At 47.7% G+C, this 23,163-nt stretch overlaps 1 protein-coding gene across 2 annotated transcripts in view; it reads left to right on the top strand.

Moving 5' to 3' along the window:
• The first annotated feature begins 15,967 nt into the window (after positions 1–15,967).
• Positions 15,968–23,163, top strand: part of tfeb (transcription factor EB) — a 124,445-nt gene continuing 117,249 nt past the window's right edge. The window contains exon 1 of one of the 2 annotated variants that reach the window (XM_048553490.2): positions 15,968–16,062. The gene's annotated coding sequence lies outside the window, so the exon portion shown is untranslated. The remainder of the gene's footprint in view (positions 16,063–23,163) is intronic. The other variant, XM_048553492.2, reaches the window with a different exon arrangement.

Here is a 23,163-nt window from a genome sequence, read left to right as displayed (position 1 = left end):
TCTGTCAGTGAGTGTTTACGGACCTGTATCAGTCAGTGAGTGTTTAAGGCCCTCTATCTGGCAGTGAGTGTTTACAGCCCTGTATCTGTCAGTGAGTGTTTACGGCCCTGTCTCTGTCAGTGAGTGTTTACGGCCCTGTATCTGTCAGTGAGTGTTTACGGCCCTGTATCTGTCAGTGAGTGTTTACGGCTCTGTATCTGTCAGTGAGTGTTTACGGCCCTGTATCTGCCAGTGAGTGTTTACGGCCCTGTATCTGTCAGTGAGTGTTTACGGCCCTGTATCTGTCAGTGAGTGTTTACGGCCCTGTATCTGTCAGTGAGTGTTTACGGCCTTGTATCTGTCAGTGAGTGTTTACGGCCCTGTATCTGTCAGTGAGTGTTTACGGCCCTGTATCTGTCAGTGAGTGTTTACGGCCCTGTATCTGTCAGTGAGTGTTTACGGCCCTGTATCTGTCAGTGAGTGTTTACGGCTCTGTATCTGTCAGTGAGTGTTTACGGCCCTGTATCTGTCAGTGAGTGTTTACGGCTCTGTATCTGTCAGTGAGTGTTTACGGCTCTGTATCTGTCAGTGAGTGTTTACGGCCCTGTATCTGTCAGTGAGTGTTTACGGCCCTGTATCTGTCAGTGAGTGTTTACGGCCCTGTATCTGTCAGTGAGTGTTTACAGCCCTGTATCTGTCAGCGAGTGTTTGCGGCCCTGTATCTGTCAGTGAGTGTTTACAGCCCTGTATCTGTCAGTGAGTGTTTACGGACCTGTATCAGTCAGTGAGTGTTTAAGGCCCTCTATCTGGCAGTGAGTGTTTACAGCCCTGTATCTGTCAGTGAGTGTTTACGGCCCTGTCTCTGTCAGTGAGTGTTTACGGCTCTGTATCTGTCAGTGAGTGTTTACGGCCCTGTATCTGTCAGTGAGTGTTTACAGCTCTGTATCTGTCAGTGAGTGTTTACGGCCCTGTATCTGTGAGTGAGTGTTTACGGCCCTGTATCTATCAGTGTGTGTTTGCCGTCTTGTATCTGTCAGTGAGTGTTTACAGCCCTGTATCTGTCAGTGAGTGTTTACGGCTCTGTATCTGTCAGTGAGTGTTTACGGCCCTGTATCTGTCAGTGAGTGTTTACGGCCCTGTATCTGTCAGTGAGTGTTTACGGCCCTGTATCTGTCAGTGAGTGTTTACGGCTCTGTATCTGACAGTGAGTGTTTACGGCCCTGTATCTGTCAGTGAGTGTTTATGCCCTGTATCTGTCAGTGAGTGTTTACGGCCCTGTATCTGTCAGTGAGTGTTTATGCCCTGTATCTGTCAGTGAGTGTTTACCGTCCTGTATCTGTCAGTGAGTGTTTACGGCCCTCTATCTGTGAGTGAGTGTTTACGGCTCTGTATCTGTCAGTGAGTGTTTACGGCCCTGTATCTGTGAGTGAGTGTTTACGGCTCTGTATCTGTCAGTGAGTGTTTATGCCCTGTATCTGTCAGTGAGTGTTTACAGCTCTGTATCTGTCAGTGAGTGTTTACGGCCCTGTATCTGTGAGTGAGTGTTTACGGCCCTGTATCTATCAGTGTGTGTTTGCCGTCTTGTATCTGTCAGTGAGTGTTTACAGCCCTGTATCTGTCAGTGAGTGTTTACGGCTCTGTATCTGTCAGTGAGTGTTAACGGCCCTGTATCTGTCAGTGAGTGTTTACGGCCCTGTATCTGTTAGTGAGTGTTTACGGCCCTGTATCTGTCAGTGAGTGTTTACGGCCCTGTATCTGTCAGTGAGTGTTTACGGCTCTGTATCTGACAGTGAGTGTTTACGGCCCTGTATCTGTCAGTGAGTGTTTATGCCCTGTATCTGTCAGTGAGTGTTTACGGCCCTGTATCTGTCAGTGAGTGTTTATGCCCTGTATCTGTCAGTGAGTGTTTACCGTCCTGTATCTGTCAGTGAGTGTTTACGGCTCTGTATCTGTCAGTGAGTGTTTATGCCCTGTATCTGTCAGTGAGTGTTTACGGCCCTGTATCTGTCAGTGAGTGTTTACGGCCCTGTATCTGTAAGTGAGTGTTTACGGCTCTGTATCTGTCAGTGAGTGTTTACGGCCCTGTATCTGTCAGTGAGTGTTTACGGCCCTGTATCTGTCAGTGAGTGTTTACGGCCCTGCATCTGTCAGTGAGTGTTTACGGCTCTGTATCTGTCAGTGAGTGTTTACGGCTCTGTATCTGTCAGTGAGTGTTTATGCCCTGTATCTGTCAGTGAGTGTTTACGGCCCTGTATCTGTCAGTGAGTGTTTACGGCCCTGTATCTGTCAGTGAGTGTTTACGGCTCTGTATCTGTCAGTGAGTGTTTACGGCTCTGTATCTGTCAGTGAGTGTTTACGGCCCTGTATCTGTCAGTGAGTGTTTACGGCTCTGTATCTGTCAGTGAGTGTTTACGGCCCTGTATCTGTCAGTGAGTGTTTACGGCCCTGTATCTGTCAGTGAGTGTTTACGGCCCTGTATCTGTCAGTGAGTGTTTGCCGCTCTGTATCTGTCAGTGAGTGTTTACGGCCCTGTATCTGTCAGTGAGTGTTTATGCCCTGTATCTGTCAGTGAGTGTTTAAGGCCCTGTATCTGTCAGTGAGTGTTTATGCCCTGTATCTGTCAGTGAGTGTTTACGGCCCTGTATCTGTCAGTGAGTGTTTGCCGCTCTGTATCTGTCAGTGAGTGTTTACGGCCCTGTATCTGTCAGTGAGTGTTTATGCCCTGTATCTGTCAGTGAGTGTTTACGGCCCTGTATCTGTCAGTGAGTGTTTACGGCCCTGTATCTGTCAGTGAGTGTTTACGGCCCTGTATCTGTCAGTGAGTGTTTACGGCTCTGTATCTGTCAGTGAGTGTTTACGGCCCTGTATCTGTCAGTGAGTGTTTACGGCCCTGTATCTGCCAGTGAGTGTTTACGGCTCTGTATCTGTCAGTGAGTGTTTACGGCCCTGTATCTGCCAGTGAGTGTTTACGGCCCTGTATCTGTCAGTGAGTGTTTACGGCCCTGTATCTGTGAGTGAGTGTTTACGGCCCTGTATCTGTGAGTGAGTGTTTACGGCCCTGTATCTGTCAGTGAGTGTTTACGGCCCTGTATCTGTGAGTGAGTGTTTACGGCCCTGTATCTGTCAGTGAGTGTTTACGGCCCTGTATCTGTCAGTGAGTGTTTACGGCGCTGTATCTGTCAGTGAGTGTTTACGGCCCTGTATCTGTCAGTGAGTGTTTACGGCCCTGTATCTGTCAGTGAGTGTTTACGGCTCTGTTTCTGTCAGTGAGTGTTTACGGCTCTGTATCTGTCAGTGAGTGTTTACGGCCCTGTATCTGTCAGTGAGTGTTTACGGCCCTGTATCTGTCAGTGAGTGTTTACGGCCTTGTATCTGTCAGTGAGTGTTTACGGCCCTGTATCTGTCAGTGAGTGTTTACGGCCCTGTATCTGTCAGTGAGTGTTTACGGCCCTGTATCTGTCAGTGAGTGTTTACGGCCCTGTATCTGTCAGTGAGTGTTTACGGCTCTGTATCTGTCAGTGAGTGTTTACGGCCCTGTATCTGTCAGTGAGTGTTTACGGCTCTGTATCTGTCAGTGAGTGTTTACGGCTCTGTATCTGTCAGTGAGTGTTTACGGCCCTGTATCTGTCAGTGAGTATTTACGGCCCTGTATCTGTCAGTGAGTGTTTACGGCCCTGTATCTGTCAGTGAGTGTTTACAGCCCTGTATCTGTCAGCGAGTGTTTGCGGCCCTGTATCTGTCAGTGAGTGTTTACAGCCCTGTATCTGTCAGTGAGTGTTTACGGACCTGTATCAGTCAGTGAGTGTTTAAGGCCCTCTATCTGGCAGTGAGTGTTTACAGCCCTGTATCTGTCAGTGAGTGTTTACGGCCCTGTCTCTGTCAGTGAGTGTTTACGGCCCTGTATCTGTCAGTGAGTGTTTACGGCCCTGTATCTGTCAGTGAGTGTTTACGGCTCTGTATCTGTCAGTGAGTGTTTACGGCCCTGTATCTGTCAGTGAGTGTTTACGGCCCTGTCTCTGTCAGTGAGTGTTTACGGCTCTGTATCTGTCAGTGAGTGTTTACGGCCCTGTATCTGTCAGTGAGTGTTTACAGCTCTGTATCTGTCAGTGAGTGTTTACGGCCCTGTATCTGTGAGTGAGTGTTTACGGCCCTGTATCTATCAGTGTGTGTTTGCCGTCTTGTATCTGTCAGTGAGTGTTTACAGCCCTGTATCTGTCAGTGAGTGTTTACGGCTCTGTATCTGTCAGTGAGTGTTTAAGGCCCTGTATCTGTCAGTGAGTGTTTACGGCCCTGTATCTGTCAGTGAGTGTTTACGGCCCTGTATCTGTCAGTGAGTGTTTACGGCTCTGTATCTGACAGTGAGTGTTTACGGCCCTGTATCTGTCAGTGAGTGTTTATGCCCTGTATCTGTCAGTGAGTGTTTACGGCCCTGTATCTGTCAGTGAGTGTTTATGCCCTGTATCTGTCAGTGAGTGTTTACCGTCCTGTATCTGTCAGTGAGTGTTTACGGCCCTCTATCTGTGAGTGAGTGTTTACGGCTCTGTATCTGTCAGTGAGTGTTTACGGCCCTGTATCTGTGAGTGAGTGTTTACGGCTCTGTATCTGTCAGTGAGTGTTTATGCCCTGTATCTGTCAGTGAGTGTTTACGGCTCTGTATCTGTCAGTTAGTGTTTACGGCCCTGTATCTGTCAGTGAGTGTTTACCGTCCTGTATCTGTCAGTGAGTGTTTACGGCTCTGTATCTGTCAGTGAGTGTTTATGCCCTGTATCTGTCAGTGAGTGTTTACGGCCCTGTATCTGTCAGTGAGTGTTTACGGCCCTGTATCTGTAAGTGAGTGTTTACGGCTCTGTATCTGTCAGTGAGTGTTTACGGCCCTGTATCTGTCAGTGAGTGTTTACGGCCCTGTATCTGTCAGTGAGTGTTTACGGCTCTGTATCTGTCAGTGAGTGTTTACGGCTCTGTATCTGTCAGTGAGTGTTTATGCCCTGTATCTGTCAGTGAGTGTTTACGGCCCTGTATCTGTCAGTGAGTGTTTACGGCCCTGTATCTGTCAGTGAGTGTTTACGGCTCTGTATCTGTCAGTGAGTGTTTACGGCTCTGTATCTGTCAGTGAGTGTTTACGGCCCTGTATCTGTCAGTGAGTGTTTACGGCTCTGTATCTGTCAGTGAGTGTTTACGGCCCTGTATCTGTCAGTGAGTGTTTACGGCCCTGTATCTGTCAGTGAGTGTTTGCCGCTCTGTATCTGTCAGTGAGTGTTTACGGCCCTGTATCTGTCAGTGAGTGTTTATGCCCTGTATCTGTCAGTGAGTGTTTACGGCCCTGTATCTGTCAGTGAGTGTTTGCCGCTCTGTATCTGTCAGTGAGTGTTTACGGCCCTGTATCTGTCAGTGAGTGTTTATGCCCTGTATCTGTCAGTGAGTGTTTACGGCCCTGTATCTGTCAGTGAGTGTTTACGGCCCTGTATCTGTCAGTGAGTGTTTACGGCTCTGTATCTGTCAGTGAGTGTTTACGGCCCTGTATCTGTCAGTGAGTGTTTACGGCCCTGTATCTGTCAGTGAGTGTTTACGGCCCTGTATCTGTCAGTGAGTGTTTACGGCCCTGTATCTGTCAGTGAGTGTTTACGGCTCTGTTTCTGTCAGTGAGTGTTTACGGCTCTGTATCTGTCAGTGAGTGTTTACGGCCCTGTATCTGTCAGTGAGTGTTTACGGCCCTGTATCTGTCAGTGAGTGTTTACGGCCTTGTATCTGTCAGTGAGTGTTTACGGCCCTGTATCTGTCAGTGAGTGTTTACGGCCCTGTATCTGTCAGTGAGTGTTTACGGCCCTGTATCTGTCAGTGAGTGTTTACGGCCCTGTATCTGTCAGTGAGTGTTTACGGCTCTGTATCTGTCAGTGAGTGTTTACGGCCCTGTATCTGTCAGTGAGTGTTTACGGCTCTGTATCTGTCAGTGAGTGTTTACGGCTCTGTATCTGTCAGTGAGTGTTTACGGCCCTGTATCTGTCAGTGAGTATTTACGGCCCTGTATCTGTCAGTGAGTGTTTACGGCCCTGTATCTGTCAGTGAGTGTTTACAGCCCTGTATCTGTCAGCGAGTGTTTGCGGCCCTGTATCTGTCAGTGAGTGTTTACAGCCCTGTATCTGTCAGTGAGTGTTTACGGACCTGTATCAGTCAGTGAGTGTTTAAGGCCCTCTATCTGGCAGTGAGTGTTTACAGCCCTGTATCTGTCAGTGAGTGTTTACGGCCCTGTCTCTGTCAGTGAGTGTTTACGGCCCTGTATCTGTCAGTGAGTGTTTACGGCCCTGTATCTGTCAGTGAGTGTTTACGGCTCTGTATCTGTCAGTGAGTGTTTACGGCCCTGTATCTGCCAGTGAGTGTTTACGGCCCTGTATCTGTCAGTGAGTGTTTACGGCCCTGTATCTGTCAGTGAGTGTTTACGGCCCTGTATCTGTCAGTGAGTGTTTACGGCCTTGTATCTGTCAGTGAGTGTTTACGGCCCTGTATCTGTCAGTGAGTGTTTACGGCCCTGTATCTGTCAGTGAGTGTTTACGGCCCTGTATCTGTCAGTGAGTGTTTACGGCTCTGTATCTGTCAGTGAGTGTTTACGGCCCTGTATCTGTCAGTGAGTGTTTACGGCTCTGTATCTGTCAGTGAGTGTTTACGGCTCTGTATCTGTCAGTGAGTGTTTACGGCCCTGTATCTGTCAGTGAGTGTTTACGGCCCTGTATCTGTCAGTGAGTGTTTACAGCCCTGTATCTGTCAGTGAGTGTTTGCGGCCCTGTATCTGTCAGTGAGTGTTTACAGCCCTGTATCTGTCAGTGAGTGTTTACGGACCTGTATCAGTCAGTGAGTGTTTAAGGCCCTCTATCTGGCAGTGAGTGTTTACAGCCCTGTATCTGTCAGTGAGTGTTTACGGCCCTGTCTCTGTCAGTGAGTGTTTACGGCTCTGTATCTGTCAGTGAGTGTTTACGGCCCTGTATCTGTCAGTGAGTGTTTACAGCTCTGTATCTGTCAGTGAGTGTTTACGGCCCTGTATCTGTGAGTGAGTGTTTACGGCCCTGTATCTATCAGTGTGTGTTTGCCGTCTTGTATCTGTCAGTGAGTGTTTACAGCCCTGTATCTGTCAGTGAGTGTTTACGGCTCTGTATCTGTCAGTGAGTGTTTAAGGCCCTGTATCTGTCAGTGAGTGTTTACGGCCCTGTATCTGTCAGTGAGTGTTTACGGCCCTGTATCTGTCAGTGAGTGTTTACGGCTCTGTATCTGACAGTGAGTGTTTACGGCCCTGTATCTGTCAGTGAGTGTTTATGCCCTGTATCTGTCAGTGAGTGTTTACGGCCCTGTATCTGTCAGTGAGTGTTTATGCCCTGTATCTGTCAGTGAGTGTTTACCGTCCTGTATCTGTCAGTGAGTGTTTACGGCCCTCTATCTGTGAGTGAGTGTTTACGGCTCTGTATCTGTCAGTGAGTGTTTACGGCCCTGTATCTGTGAGTGAGTGTTTACGGCTCTGTATCTGTCAGTGAGTGTTTATGCCCTGTATCTGTCAGTGAGTGTTTACGGCTCTGTATCTGTCAGTTAGTGTTTACGGCCCTGTATCTGTCAGTGAGTGTTTACCGTCCTGTATCTGTCAGTGAGTGTTTACGGCTCTGTATCTGTCAGTGAGTGTTTATGCCCTGTATCTGTCAGTGAGTGTTTACGGCCCTGTATCTGTCAGTGAGTGTTTACGGCCCTGTATCTGTAAGTGAGTGTTTACGGCTCTGTATCTGTCAGTGAGTGTTTACGGCCCTGTATCTGTCAGTGAGTGTTTACGGCCCTGTATCTGTCAGTGAGTGTTTACGGCTCTGTATCTGTCAGTGAGTGTTTACGGCTCTGTATCTGTCAGTGAGTGTTTATGCCCTGTATCTGTCAGTGAGTGTTTACGGCCCTGTATCTGTCAGTGAGTGTTTACGGCCCTGTATCTGTCAGTGAGTGTTTACGGCTCTGTATCTGTCAGTGAGTGTTTACGGCTCTGTATCTGTCAGTGAGTGTTTACGGCCCTGTATCTGTCAGTGAGTGTTTACGGCTCTGTATCTGTCAGTGAGTGTTTACGGCCCTGTATCTGTCAGTGAGTGTTTACGGCCCTGTATCTGTCAGTGAGTGTTTGCCGCTCTGTATCTGTCAGTGAGTGTTTACGGCCCTGTATCTGTCAGTGAGTGTTTATGCCCTGTATCTGTCAGTGAGTGTTTACGGCCCTGTATCTGTCAGTGAGTGTTTGCCGCTCTGTATCTGTCAGTGAGTGTTTACGGCCCTGTATCTGTCAGTGAGTGTTTATGCCCTGTATCTGTCAGTGAGTGTTTACGGCCCTGTATCTGTCAGTGAGTGTTTACGGCCCTGTATCTGTCAGTGAGTGTTTACGGCTCTGTATCTGTCAGTGAGTGTTTACGGCCCTGTATCTGTCAGTGAGTGTTTACGGCCCTGTATCTGTCAGTGAGTGTTTACGGCTCTGTATCTGTCAGTGAGTGTTTACGGCCCTGTATCTGCCAGTGAGCGTTTACGGCTCTGTATCTGTCAGTGAGCGTTTACGGCCCTGTATCTGTCAGTGAGCGTTTACGGCTCTGTATCTGTCAGTGAGTGTTTACGGCCCTGTATCTGTCAGTGAGTGTTTACGGCCCTGTATCTGTGAGTGAGTGTTTACGGCCCTGTATCTGTGAGTGAGTGTTTACGGCCCTGTATCTGTCAGTGAGTGTTTACGGCCCTGTATCTGTCAGTGAGTGTTTACGGCGCTGTATCTGTCAGTGAGTGTTTACGGCCCTGTATCTGTCAGTGAGTGTTTACGGCCCTGTATCTGTCAGTGAGTGTTTACGGCTCTGTTTCTGTCAGTGAGTGTTTACGGCTCTGTATCTGTCAGTGAGTGTTTACGGCCCTGTATCTGTCAGTGAGTGTTTACGGCCCTGTATCTGTCAGTGAGTGTTTACGGCCTTGTATCTGTCAGTGAGTGTTTACGGCCCTGTATCTGTCAGTGAGTGTTTACGGCCCTGTATCTGTCAGTGAGTGTTTACGGCCCTGTATCTGTCAGTGAGTGTTTACGGCCGTGTATCTGTCAGTGAGTGTTTACGGCTCTGTATCTGTCAGTGAGTGTTTACGGCCCTGTATCTGTCAGTGAGTGTTTACGGCCCTGTATCTGTCAGTGAGTGTTTACGGCCCTGTATCTGTCAGTGAGTGTTTATGCCCTGTATCTGTCAGTGAGTGTTTATGCCCTGTATCTGTCAGTGAGTGTTTACGGCCTGTATCTGTCAGTGAGTGTTTATGCCCTGTATCTGTCAGTGAGTGTTTACGGCCCTGTATCTGTCAATGAGTGTTTACGGCCCTGTATCTGTCAGTGAGTGTTTACGGCTCTGTATCTGTCAGTGAGTGTTTACGGCCCTGTATCTGTCAGTGAGTGTTTGCCGCTCTGTATCTGTCAGTGAGTGTTTACGGCCCTGTATCTGTCAGTGAGTGTTTACGGCCCTGTATCTGACAGTGAGTGTTTACGGCCCTGTATCTGTCAGTGAGTGTTTACGGCCCTGTATCTGTGAGTGAGTGTTTACGGCCCTGTATCTGTCAGTGAGTGTTTCCGGCTCTGTATCTGTCAGTGAGTGTTTACGGCCCTGTATCTGTGAGTGAGTGTTTACGGCTCTGTATCTGTCAGTGAGTGTTTACGGCCCTGTATCTGTCAGTGAGTGTTTACGGCTCTGTATCTGTCAGTGAATGTTTACGGCCCTGTATCTGTCAGTGAGTGTTTACGGCCCTGTAACTGTCAGTGAGTGTTTACGGCCCTGTATCTGTCAGTGAGTGTTTGCGGCCCTGTATCTGTCAGTGAGTGTTTACGGCTCTGTATCTGTCAGTGAGTGTTTACGGCCCTGTATCTGTCAGTGAGTGTTTACGGCTCTGTATCTGTCAGTGAGTGTTTACGGCCCTGTATCTGTCAGTGAGTGTTTACGGCCCTGTATCTGTCAGTGAGTGTTTACAGCCCTGTATCTGTCAGTGAGTGTTTACGGCCCTGTATCTGTCAGTGAGTGTTTACGGACCTGTATCAGTCAGTGAGTGTTTAAGGCCCTCTATCTGGCAGTGAGTGTTTACAGCCCTGTATCTGTCAGTGAGTGTTTACAGCCCTGTATCTGTCAGTGAGTGTTTGCCGCTCTGTATCTGTCAGTGAGTGTTTACAGCCCTGTATCAGTCAGTGAGTGTTTACGGCCCTCTATCTGTCAGTGAGTGTTTACCGCCCTGTATCTGTCAGTGAGTGTTTACGGCCCTGTATCTGTCAGTGAGTGTTTACAGCCCTGTATCTGTCAGTGAGTGTTTACTGCCCTGTATCAGTCAGTGAGTGTTTACGGCCCTCTATCTGTCAGTGAGTGTTTACAGCCCTGTATCTGTCAGTGAGTGTTTACGGCCCTGTCTCTGTCAGTGAGTGTTTACGGCTCTGTATCTGTCAGTGAGTGTTTACGGCCCTGTATCTGTCAGTGAGTGTTTACAGCTCTGTATCTGTCAGTGAGTGTTTACGGCCCTGTATCTGTGAGTGAGTGTTTACGGCCCTGTATCTGTCAGTGTGTGTTTGCCGTCTTGTATCTGTCAGTGAGTGTTTACAGCCCTGTATCTGTCAGTGAGTGTTTACGGCTCTGTATCTGTCAGTGAGTGTTTACGGCCCTGTATCTGTCAGTGAGTGTTTACGGCCCTGTATCTGTCAGTGAGTGTTTACGGCCCTGTATCTGTCAGTGAGTGTTTACGGCTCTGTATCTGACAGTGAGTGTTTACGGCCCTGTATCTGTCAGTGAGTGTTTATGCCCTGTATCTGTCAGTGAGTGTTTACGGCCCTGTATCTGTCAGTGAGTGTTTACGGCCCTGTATCTGTCAGTGAGTGTTTACCGTCCTGTATCTGTCAGTGAGTGTTTACGGCCCTGTATCTGTGAGTGAGTGTTTACGGCTCTGTATCTGTCAGTGAGTGTTTACGGCCCTGTATCTGTGAGTGAGTGTTTACGGCTCTGTATCTGTCAGTGAGTGTTTATGCCCTGTATCTGTCAGTGAGTGTTTACGGCTCTGTATCTGTCAGTGAGTGTTTACGGCCCTGTATCTGTCAGTGAGTGTTTACCGTCCTGTATCTGTCAGTGAGTGTTTACGGCTCTGTATCTGTCAGTGAGTGTTTACGGCCCTGTATCTGTCAGTGAGTGTTTACGGCCCTGTATCTGTAAGTGAGTGTTTACGGCTCTGTATCTGTCAGTGAGTGTTTACGGCCCTGTATCTGTCAGTGAGTGTTTACGGCCCTGTATCTGTCAGTGAGTGTTTACGGCTCTGTATCTGTCAGTGAGTGTTTACGGCTCTGTATCTGTCAGTGAGTGTTTATGCCCTGTATCTGTCAGTGAGTGTTTCCGGCCCTGTATCTGTCAGTGAGTGTTTACGGCCCTGTATCTGTCAGTGAGTGTTTACGGCTCTGTATCTGTCAGTGAGTGTTTACGGCTCTGTATCTGTCAGTGAGTGTTTACGGCCCTGTATCTGTCAGTGAGTGTTTACGGCTCTGTATCTGTCAGTGAGTGTTTACCGTCCTGTATCTGTCAGTGAGTGTTTACGGCCCTGTATCTGTCAGTGAGTGTTTACGGCCCTGTATCTGTCAGTGAGTGTTTACGGCCCTGTATCTGTCAGTGAGTGTTTACGGCCCTGTATCTGTCAGTGAGTGTTTACGGCCCTGTATCTGTCAGTGAGTGTTTACGGCCCTGTATCTGTCAGTGAGTGTTTATGCCCTGTATCTGTCAGTAAGTGTTTACAGCCCTGTATCTGTCAGTGAGTGTTTACGGCCCTGTATCTGTCAGTGAGTGTTTATGCCCTGTATCTGTCAGTGAGTGTTTACAGCCCTGTATCTGTCAGTGAGTGTTTACCGCCCTGTATCTGTCAGTGAGTGTTTACAGCCCTCTATCTGTCAGTGAGTGTTTACAGCCCTGTATCTGTCAGTGAGTGTTTACGGCCCTGTATCTGTCAGTGAGTGTTTACGGCCCTGTATCTGTGAGTGAGTGTTTACCGCCCTGTATCTGTCAGTCAGTGTTTACGGCCCTGTATCTGTCAGTGAGTGTTTATGCCCTGTATCTGTGAGTGAGTGTTTATGCCCTGTATCTGTGAGTGAGTGTTTACCGCCCTGTATCTGTCAGTGAGTGTTTATGGCCCTGTATCTGTCAGTGAGTGTTTACGGCCCTGTATCTGTGAGTGAGTGTTTACCGCCCTGCATCTGTCAGTCAGTGTTTACGGCCCTGTATCTGTCAGTGAGTGTTTATGCCCTGTATCTGTGAGTGAGTGTTTACCGCCCTGTATCTGTCAGTGAGTGTTTACGGCCCTGTATCTGTCAGTGAGTGTTTATGCCCTGTATCTGTGAGTGAGTGTTTACCGCCCTGTATCTGTCAGTGAGTGTTTCCGGCCCTGTATCTGTCAGTGAGTGTTTACCGTCCTCTATCTGTCAGTGAGTGTTTACGGCCCTGTATCTGTCAGTGAGTGTTTACGGCCCTGTCTCTGTCAGTGAGTGTTTACGGCCCTGTATCTGTGAGTGAGTGTTTACGGCCCTGTATCTGTGAGTGAGTGTTTACGGCCCTGTATCTGTCAGTGAGTGTTTACGGCCCTGTATCTGTCAGTGAGTGTTTATGCCCTGTATCTGTCAGTGAGTGTTTACGGCTCTGTATCTGTCAGTGAGTGTTTACGGCTCTGTATCTGTCAGTGAGTGTTTACGGCCCTGTATCTGTCAGTGAGTGTTTACGGCCCTGTACCTGTCAGCGAGTGTTTGCGGCCCTGTATCTGTCAGTGAGTGTTTACAGCCCTGTATCTGTCAGTGAGTGTTTACGGACCTGTATCAGTCAGTGAGTGTTTAAGGCCCTCTATCTGGCAGTGAGTGTTTACAGCCCTGTATCTGTCAGTGAGTGTTTACGGCCCTGTCTCTGTCAGTGAGTGTTTACGGCTCTGTATCTGTCAGTGAGTGTTTACGGCCCTGTATCTGTCAGTGAGTGTTTACGGCCCTGTATCTGTCAGTGAGTGTTTACGGCTCTGTATCTGTCAGTGAGTGTTTACGGCTCTGTATCTGTCAGTGAGTGTTTATGCCCTGTATCTGTCAGTGAGTGTTTACGGCCCTGTATCTGTCAGTGAGTGTTTACGGCCCTGTATCTGTCAGTGAGTGTTTGCCGCTCTGTATCTGTCAGTGAGTGTTTACGGCCCTGTATCTGTCAGTGAGTGTTTATGCCCTGTATCTGTGAGTGTTTACGGCCCTGTATCTGTCAGTGAGTGTTTACGGCTCTGTATCTGTCAGTGAGTGTTTGCCGCTCTGTATCTGTCAGTGAGTGTTTACGGCCCTGTATCTGTCAGTGAGTGTTTATGCCCTGTATCTGTCAGTGAGTGTTTACGGCCCTGTATCTGTCAGTGAGTGTTTACGGCCCTGTATCTGTCAGTGAGTGTTTACGGCTCTGTATCTGTCAGTGAGTGTTTACGGCTCTGTATCTGTCAGTGAGTGTTTACGGCCCTGTATCTGTCAGTGAGTGTTTACGGCCCTGTATCTGTCAGTGAGTGTTTACGGCTCTGTATCTGTCAGTGAGTGTTTACGGCCCTGTATCTGCCAGTGAGTGTTTACGGCCCTGTATCTGTCAGTGAGTGTTTACGGCCCTGTATCTGTCAGTGAGTGTTTACGGCTCTGTATCTGTCAGTGAGTGTTTACGGCCCTGTATCTGTCAGTGAGTGTTTACGGCCCTGTATCTGTGAGTGAGTGTTTACGGCCCTGTATCTGTGAGTGAGTGTTTACGGCCCTGTATCTGTCAGTGAGTGTTTACGGCCCTGTATCTGTCAGTGAGTGTTTACGGCGCTGTATCTGTCAGTGAGTGTTTACGGCCCTGTATCTGTCAGTGAGTGTTTACGGCCCTGTATCTGTCAGTGAGTGTTTACGGCCCTGTTTCTGTCAGTGAGTGTTTACGGCCCTGTATCTGTCAGTGAGTGTTTACGGCTCTGTATCTGTCAGTGAGTGTTTACGGCCCTGTATCTGTCAGTGAGTGTTTGCCGCTCTGTATCTGTCAGTGAGTGTTTACGGCCCTGTATCTGTCAGTGAGTGTTTACGGCCCTGTATCTGTCAGTGAGTGTTTACGGCCCTGTATCTGTCAGTGAGTGTTTACGGCCCTGTATCTGTGAGTGAGTGTTTACGGCCCTGTATCTGTCAGTGAGTGTTTCCGGCTCTGTATCTGTCAGTGAGTGTTTACGGCCCTGTATCTGTGAGTGAGTGTTTACGGCTCTGTATCTGTCAGTGAGTGTTTACGGCCCTGTATCTGTCAGTGAGTGTTTACGGCTCTGTATCTGTCAGTGAATGTTTACGGCCCTGTATCTGTCAGTGAGTGTTTACGGCCCTGTAACTGTCAGTGAGTGTTTACGGCCCTGTATCTGTCAGTGAGTGTTTACGGCCCTGTATCTGTCAGTGAGTGTTTACGGCTCTGTATCTGTCAGTGAGTGTTTACGGCCCTGTATCTGTCAGTGAGTGTTTACGGCTCTGTATCTGTCAGTGAGTGTTTACGGCCCTGTATCTGTCAGTGAGTGTTTACGGCCCTGTATCTGTCAGTGAGTGTTTACGGCCCTGTATCTGTCAGTGAGTGTTTACAGCCCTGTATCTGTCAGTGAGTGTTTACGGCCCTGTATCTGTCAGTGAGTGTTTACGGACCTGTATCAGTCAGTGAGTGTTTAAGGCCCTCTATCTGGCAGTGAGTGTTTACAGCCCTGTATCTGTCAGTGAGTGTTTACGGCCCTGTATCTGTCAGTGAGTGTTTGCCGCTCTGTATCTGTCAGTGAGTGTTTACGGCCCTGTATCAGTCAGTGAGTGTTTACGGCCCTCTATCTGTCAGTGAGTGTTTACAGCCCTGTATCTGTCAGTGAGTGTTTACGGCCCTGTATCTGTCAGTGAGTGTTTACGGCCCTGTATCTGTCAGTGAGTGTTTACTGCCCTGTATCTGTCAGTGAGTGTTTACTGCCCTGTATCAGTCAGTGAGTGTTTACGGCCCTCTATCTGTCAGTGAGTGTTTACGGCCCTGTATCTGTCAGTGAGTGTTTACGGCCCTGTCTCTGTCAGTGAGTGTTTACGGCTCTGTATCTGTCAGTGAGTGTTTACGGCCCTGTATCTGTCAGTGAGTGTTTACGGCCCTGTATCTGTCAGTGAGTGTTTACGGCCCTGTATCTGTCAGTGAGTGTTTACGGCCCTGTATCTGTGAGTGAGTGTTTACGGCCCTGTATCTGTCAGTGTGTGTTTGCCGTCTTGTATCTGTCAGTGAGTGTTTACAGCCCTGTATCTGTCAGTGAGTGTTTACGGCTCTGTATCTGACAGTGAGTGTTTACGGCCCTGTATCTGTCAGTGAGTGTTTATGCCCTGTATCTGTCAGTGAGTGTTTACGGCTCTGTATCTGTCAGTGAGTGTTTACGGCCCTGTATCTGTGAGTGAGTGTTTACGGCTCTGTATCTGTCAGTGAGTGTTTACGGCCCTGTATCTGTCAGTGAGTGTTTATGCCCTGTATCTGTGAGTGAGTGTTTACCGCCCTGTATCTGTCAGTGAGTGTTTACGGCCCTGTATCTGTCAGTGAGTGTTTATGCCCTGTATCTGTGAGTGAGTGTTTACCGCCCTGTATCTGTCAGTGAGTGTTTACGGCCCTGTATCTGTCAGTGAGTGTTTACGGCCCTGTATCTGTGAGTGAGTGTTTACGGCCCTGTATCTGTCAGTGAGTGTTTACGGCCCTGTATCTGTCAGTGAGTGTTTACGGCCCTGTCTCTGTCAGTGAGTGTTTACGGCCCTGTATCTGTGAGTGAGTGTTTACGGCCCCGTATCTCTCAGTCCTTGCTTATCACACCGTTGGCAGCCTGCTCAATCGTTTTTGTGGTGGTTCGTATGCGTACATGATCCCATGTTGGACTACAATCCCCAGCATCCCTCTGAGCGGGGCCTGGCCCAGCAGGTGACTGAAACTGACTCGGATCAGCTGCAGGGGGGAATCTTGCGTCAGTTTTAGTAAAACCCACCTCTGGCGGCAGGGACGGGAATCCAAACAACACACGCTGCGGCGAAAGCTCCGCTCCTGACCTTCAGCGGTAAGTGACTATGGGTTTACACAGAATTAGACCGAATTCCCGAAAAGTGTAGCTGCTACATTTGGGTTTCATTGTCGCCAGTTAGTGATATGTGGAGAGGAACCAGCGAGGCTACAGTGTTGCCGGAGGGATCAATCTTAACTTTTGACAGATGTCATTATCATGATAGCTGTCCTTGAGTGCCAGGCGAGATTACTTAACCGCTGCAGAAAGTACTGAACAGGAAAGGCATTTGAACAACATGGTAGATCTGCATCACCCGCAGCAAATTCCGGGATTGTAAGGAACAGCAAGTTAAGAGAGCAGAATGTGAAGAACGCTACCCCTGTGTTGTTATTCTCTCCGCCGCTGCCGAATTCCTATCGCGGATACTTATATCCCGCCACAAGATGGGTCCGGGTCTAACACGGGAGTAACAGGCAGCGACCTCTAGAGATTGCTGTTTACTCGATCCCTGAGGATTAAATCCCGGGACAGCAATCTGGAACCGTCAAAAACTGATCTCCTCATTTCCCCCCAGCCCTACCTGCCAATTTAGAGAAACTTAATCTTGTGTTCGGTAGAGTTCCTGCAGCACATTCCCTGTGGGCCGGGGCTGATCTGTTGATCATCCCGAGACTTCGGATAACTTTTGCACTGACAACCGGCATTTATATAGCGCCCTCCACCACCCCAAGCACTTTTGAATTGTATTTATTCACGTGCTCCTAAATGAGGCGATGGTTAGGGACAGGGAGCTAAGGCGAGGCCGGCTCAGTGCTAGATAATGACTTGGGTTTTCTGCTTGGATGTGAGAGTGAAGTTTGCCCGTGAAATAAACAACAGAAAGCAGGTCACGGCGGAACCGGGTGGTAATCGAAGGCGGTGTATTCAGCAAGCCTGATCCTGTACCCTGCTGTTCGAACCTGCTAGCTCACTGTTACAATCAGGGAATGTCATGGGCACCGGGTTTGAATCCTGCCATGATGGAATATGTTTCTAAAGAAATTCTGAAAACTAGAATCGAATGATGAGTTGATTGTTGGGAAAAAAAGAACCCTAATGCCATTTTGGTCTAGGCTCCAGACCAAATGTGGTTGACTTTTAACTGCCCTCTGGGTAGTCAGTTTTGGGCAGTAAGTGCTGGCCTAGCCTGTGATACCCATGCCCAGTGAATGAATTTAAAAAAAAACACTGAAAACTGTGTTCACTGCATGGTGCTAGGGTCCATGATATCTTTTTGGGCTGGAGTTGAACTTGGATTGGAAGGAACAAGGCCCAGTTGTCATGGTCTGTGTAGGAACCAATATCCGTTGTAGATCTTGGAATATGTGCCCTTGAGCAGGCTTGAATATTGAGTCCAATTGAAAGCAGAATCTCAGTACCAGTCTCCAGATTCTTGTCTGAGCCACACAGGAATTGGCATAGGAGAGGTGGCAGTGTAATGGTATTGTTTCTCGGTTAATAATTGAGAGCTTGGGCTAATTTTCTGGGACCTGGACCCATGGCCCACCATGGTAGGTGGTTAAAATTTGGATTCAATAAAAGTCTGGAATTGAAAATAACAATGCTGATCCAATAGTTTGTAGTTTAAAACACCTTTGCATTCATTAATGTCCGTTCAGGAAGGAAATCTGCTACACACGACTTCAGATTCACAGCAATGTAGTTGACAGTTAATGCCCTTCTGGACAATAAGTGCTGACCCAGCCAGTGACACCTTCATTCTGTGAATGAGGTTAAAAAATTTTTTTTGTCTTTACAGTGTAACAAAAAATATTCTTTAAATAATAGTGAAACAAGGGTCCAGAGAAAATGAGGAACTTAGAGAAATGAGTAAATAAATAGCATTGGAGAAAGCAATAAGACTAAAGATGACAAATTCTTGTTCCTGAGATAGTAGGAACTGCAGATGCTGGAGAATCTGAGATAACATGGTGTAGAGCTGGATGAACACAGCAGGACAAGCAGCATTATAGGACCAGAAAAGCTGCTTGACCTGCTGTGTTCATCCAGCTCTACACCTTGTTATCTCAAATTCCTGCTTCTGATGACCTACTCTCCAAGGTTTTGAAGATGACTATATGGATAGTGAATTCACTAGTCTTAATGTTCCACAATTTCCCAGATTCTAACATGGTCTGGCTGAATTGAAAAATTAATGCTGCTCTGTCTGAAAGGAGGGATAGGGAAGACAGGGAACTAAAGAACAGGTAGCCTGATACCAGATAAAGAACAAAGGTCATTACAGCACATGAACAGCCCCTTTGTCCACTAAGACTGGGCCAACACACGATGCCTTTCTAAACTGAAAAACCTCTTGCCTCTAAACTGTCCGTATCCCTCTATTTCCTGCCTATTCATGTATTTGTCAGGATGCTTCTTAATCCGCTTCTACCATCTCCTCTGGCAGTGCATTCCAGGCACTTACCACCCTCTGGGTTTAAAAAAAAACTTGCCCCTCACTTTTCCTTTAAGCTTTCTTCCTTTTACCTTGAACCTATGTCTGTTTGTCATTGACATTGCTCCCTGAGAAAAAGACACTGCCTATCAAATGTATCCATACCTCTCAAAATTGTGTAAACTTCTATCAGGTCACCCTTCATCCTTTGACATTCAAGTGAAAGCAAACCAACTTTGCCCAATCTCTCCTCATAGCTAGCACCAAGGAAATATTTTAGAGCCTATTATTTGGGATTTGGCGGCTCAGAGAAGAAAAGGAATCTTTTGATAAGGTTGAGTCAGCACAAATTCATGAACTCAAAAATGCTGTTTGAGACATTTGGATTTTCATAAGGTTTTTAGAAGAGGCAACTACACAATATTAGGACTCATGGGATTGGAGTTGTATATGATGCAGACTGAGGTTTGGTTAATGGACCAAAAATTAAGCAGCACTGAAGGGATCATTTTCAGGCTGGAAGTCTGTCACTCAGGGAGTGCTGCAAGAATGCATTGTAGGGCTTAGCTCTTTATAATCAAAGTCATTGACTCAGGAAGGGACTGAGGCCAATGTATCTCACATTGGTAAGAGCATAGGGGCACAGTCTCAGATTAACTGGTCATTTAAGATGAGCTGATGTAAATATTCCTCATTCGGAGGGTTAAAAGTCAGAGTTAGGAGTCCCTTATTCAGAATGATTGATATGTGGGGTAGGCTGTAGGCAGGAAAGTAAAGTTTTGTATTCTAGACAAGAGACAACCTGACACTATAATGGGGGATTCTGAAATTCTGTGAAGGAGTGTGGAGAGCTCTTGAGATTTTGGCATTGATCTATCATTCTGCTTATGATCTGTTGTGTTGCCTTTGTATATTGTCCCTGCATTCATTTTCTTGCTGGCATGTCCTGCAAGTGTTAATTCTACGCTGGGGCTCCAGAGATGCCCTCTGCCAGATTTCTCACCAATGCCCAAAACTGGACAGTGACTTTCAGCAGTCTGCTTGACCACAGCTCCAGTTCACTTAAGTCTACCAAGCACTCTCTCAGCCTCAGTTACTAAGTACAACTATCGACTCTTGCAACACAGAAAGATGCCACTCTGCCCGTTGTGTGTTAGCTGTCTCTCTGAAGCAGATATTCCGTTGTTTCATGTTGCTGTTCTCTGCCTATAATCCTGAAAATATTTGGCCCTTTTAGGTATTTGTCCAAGTTCCTTTTGAAAGTTACTATTGAAACTGTTTACACTGCTCTTAAGGCAGCACATTTAAGATTATAACAATCACCAAGTTTTTAAAAAGTCTTTTCATCTCTCTTCTGGATTCTTTTGCCAATTATTTCTACTCTGTGTCTCTCTGATTATTGATTCCCCTATCAATGGAAACAGTTTCCCCCTGTCTGCCCCAGTAAAACCGCTCATCATCTTCAAAACTTCTGGGGAGGGTCGAGGTATGTGGGTCACATTGTGGGTAGTGCACAGGGCTGTTCTAGGTTACAAAGGGACATTGATAGGATGCAGAACTGGGCTGAGAAGTGGCAGATGGAGTTTAGCCCTGAAAAGTGTGAGGTGATTCATTTTGGAAGGACAAAGTTGAAAGCAGAATACAGGATTAACAGAGAGATTGTTGGCAGTGTAGAGGAACAGAGGGATCTTGGGCTTCATGTCTACAGTTCTCTAAAAGCTGACACCCAGCTGGATAGACTTGTTAAGAAGGCGTTTGGTGTGTTGGCTTTCATTAATAGGCAGATGGAGTTCAAGAGCCGTTAAGTTATGCTAACTCCAGTTATACAAAAGCCTGGTTCGGCCACATCTGGAGTATTGTGTCCAGTTCTGGTCGCCTCATTACAGGAAAAATGTGGAAGTATTGGAAAAGGTGTGGAGAAGTTTTACCTGGATGTTGCCTGGAATGGAGGGAAGGTCTTATGCCGATAGGTTGAGAGAGCTAGGGCTTTTCTATTGAGAACAATGAAGGATGAGAGGTGACTTGATAGAGGTGTACAAAGTGATCAGAGGTATAGATAGAGGAGGGAGCCAGAGACTTTTTCCTAGGGTGGAGGTAGCTATTACCAGGGGGCATAGTTTTAAAGTGAGTGGAGGAAGATATAGGGGAGACATCAGAGGTAGGTTCTTTACTCAGCATGTGGTAGTTGTGTAGAATGCATTGCCGGAGAGGGTAGTGGAGTCGGCCTCAGAGATAGGCAAGTGGATGATAATATAAGGTAAGGGTGGAAGTTAGATAGACCTTAGGATTAGGGTAAAAGTTTGGCACAATGTTGTGGACCAACGGTCCTGTGCTGTGCTGTTCTGGTACTGGCTCTATCCTCCCAACAAAGGCGTATATTGAATGGTTACAGCACAGAAACAAGCCCAAGAGGTCCGTGCCAGTGTTTCTGCACCAGATATCCCTCCTCCCAACCCTCATCAACACACACCCCAGCAACACATCCTTCTGTTCATTTCATCCTCTTGTGTTTATTCGGCTTCTCCTTCCAATGAGTGAGCGTAGATAATTCACAATACAAAGACAACCCAATGTATTTACTCAGAACAAGTAACAGAAAGCTCTTTAAAAAAAGGGAGTTTTTGGAGTGATTAAAAATTGGAGTGACCGTGTTATGGAGGCATTACTGAAAGGAAATGAAGTCTGAACAAACTGGGGAAATACCAGCTGGGGTTTCACTTTTAAAATAAAAAAGTTCAATGTTGATTTTTTTTCTTACAGTTTGCTTGTGTGATGAACTTTTTAACGCGTATGTTTGTACAATGTGAATGAGTGTTAACATGCTGTCTGTTTACTACACTATCACTGCTACAGCTGCACTGTGGAACTCAGGATTTTGACGCAATGTAGCAATGATAGTGTGTCAGATCAAAGCCCCCCCTCTCTCTCACACACGCGCACACACGCACAATCTCTCATTCTCACTCTCTCTCACACGCACACACACACACACCATCCACTCTCTTTCACTCTCACTCATACATACACAAAACATCCGCTCTCTCTCACTCTCTCACACACAAAACATCCTCTCACGCACACACACATACACACACACACACTCAAAACATCCTCTCTGTCACAAACACACACACGCTCTCTCACTCTCTCACACAGACACACACACAGCCGTTCTCTCACTCTCTCTCTCTCTTGCGCGCTCTCTCTCTCTCTCTCTCACGCACACACGCGCACACACGCGCACTCTCTCTCACTCACACACACACACGCACTCTCTCTCACTCACACACACACACGGACTCTCTCTCACTCTCTCACTCTCACTCACACACACGCACGCACGCACTCTCACTCACTCACTCACTCTCTCACACACACACACACACACACACACTCAAAACATCCTCTCTCTCACAGACAAACACACACACACTCTGTCACTCTCTCACACAGACACACACACAGCCGTTCTCTCACTCTCTCTCTCTCTCTCTCTCTCTCACACACACACAAACATCCTCTCTCTCTCTCTCACACAAACACACTCACACTCATACACAAAACATCCTCTCTCTCTCATTCTCTCACACACAAAACATACTCTCTCTTACGCGCACACGCACACACACGCACTCTCTCTCACACATACACACATACACACGCACTCTCTCTCTCTCACACACACACATGCACTCTCTCACACACACACACGCGCACTCCCTCTCACACGCACTCTCTGTCTCACACACATGCACTCTGTCACACACACACGCACTCTCTCACACACATGCGCGCACTCTCTCTCACTCACTCACACACACACTCTCTCCCACTCACACACACACACACACACACGCACTCTCTCTCACTCTCTCACTCACACTCACACACACACACACACTCTCTCACTCACTCACACACTCACACACACACATACACATGCACTCTCTCTCACTCACACACACACACACACACACGCACACTCACACACACACACACACACACGCACTCTCACACACACGCACTCTCACACACACACGCACGCACTCTCACTCACTCACTCACACACGCACGCACTCTCTCCCACTCTCACACACACACACACACACACACACACGCACTCTCACACACACACGCACACACTCTCACTCACTCACTCACACGCACGCACGCACTCTCTCTCACTCACACACACACGCACGCACTCTCTCCCACTCACACACACACACACACACACACACACACGCACTCTCACACACACACGCACACACTCTCACTCACTCACTCACACGCACGCACGCACGCACTCTCTCTCACTCACACACGCACGCACGCACTCTCTCTCACTCACTCACACATGCACGCACTCTCTCCCAATCTCACACACACACACACACACACACACACGCACTCTCACACACACACGCACGCACTCTCTCTCTCTCTCACTCACACACACACACACGCACTCTCTCTCACTCACACACACACACACGCACTCTCTCTCTCACACACACACACACACACACACACACACGCACTCTCACTCACTCACTCACACGCGCACACACGCACGCACTCTCTCTCACTCACTCACTCACACACGCACGCACTCTCTCTCACTCACTCACACACGCACGCACTCTCTCCCAATCTCACACACACACACACACACGCACTCTCACACACACACGCACACACGCACTCTCGCACACACACAC

Source organism: Stegostoma tigrinum, chromosome 21, assembly GCF_030684315.1.
Source record: "Stegostoma tigrinum isolate sSteTig4 chromosome 21, sSteTig4.hap1, whole genome shotgun sequence".
NCBI lineage: Eukaryota > Metazoa > Chordata > Chondrichthyes > Orectolobiformes > Stegostomatidae > Stegostoma > Stegostoma tigrinum.
This window is presented reverse-complemented; position numbering and strand designations above follow the sequence as displayed.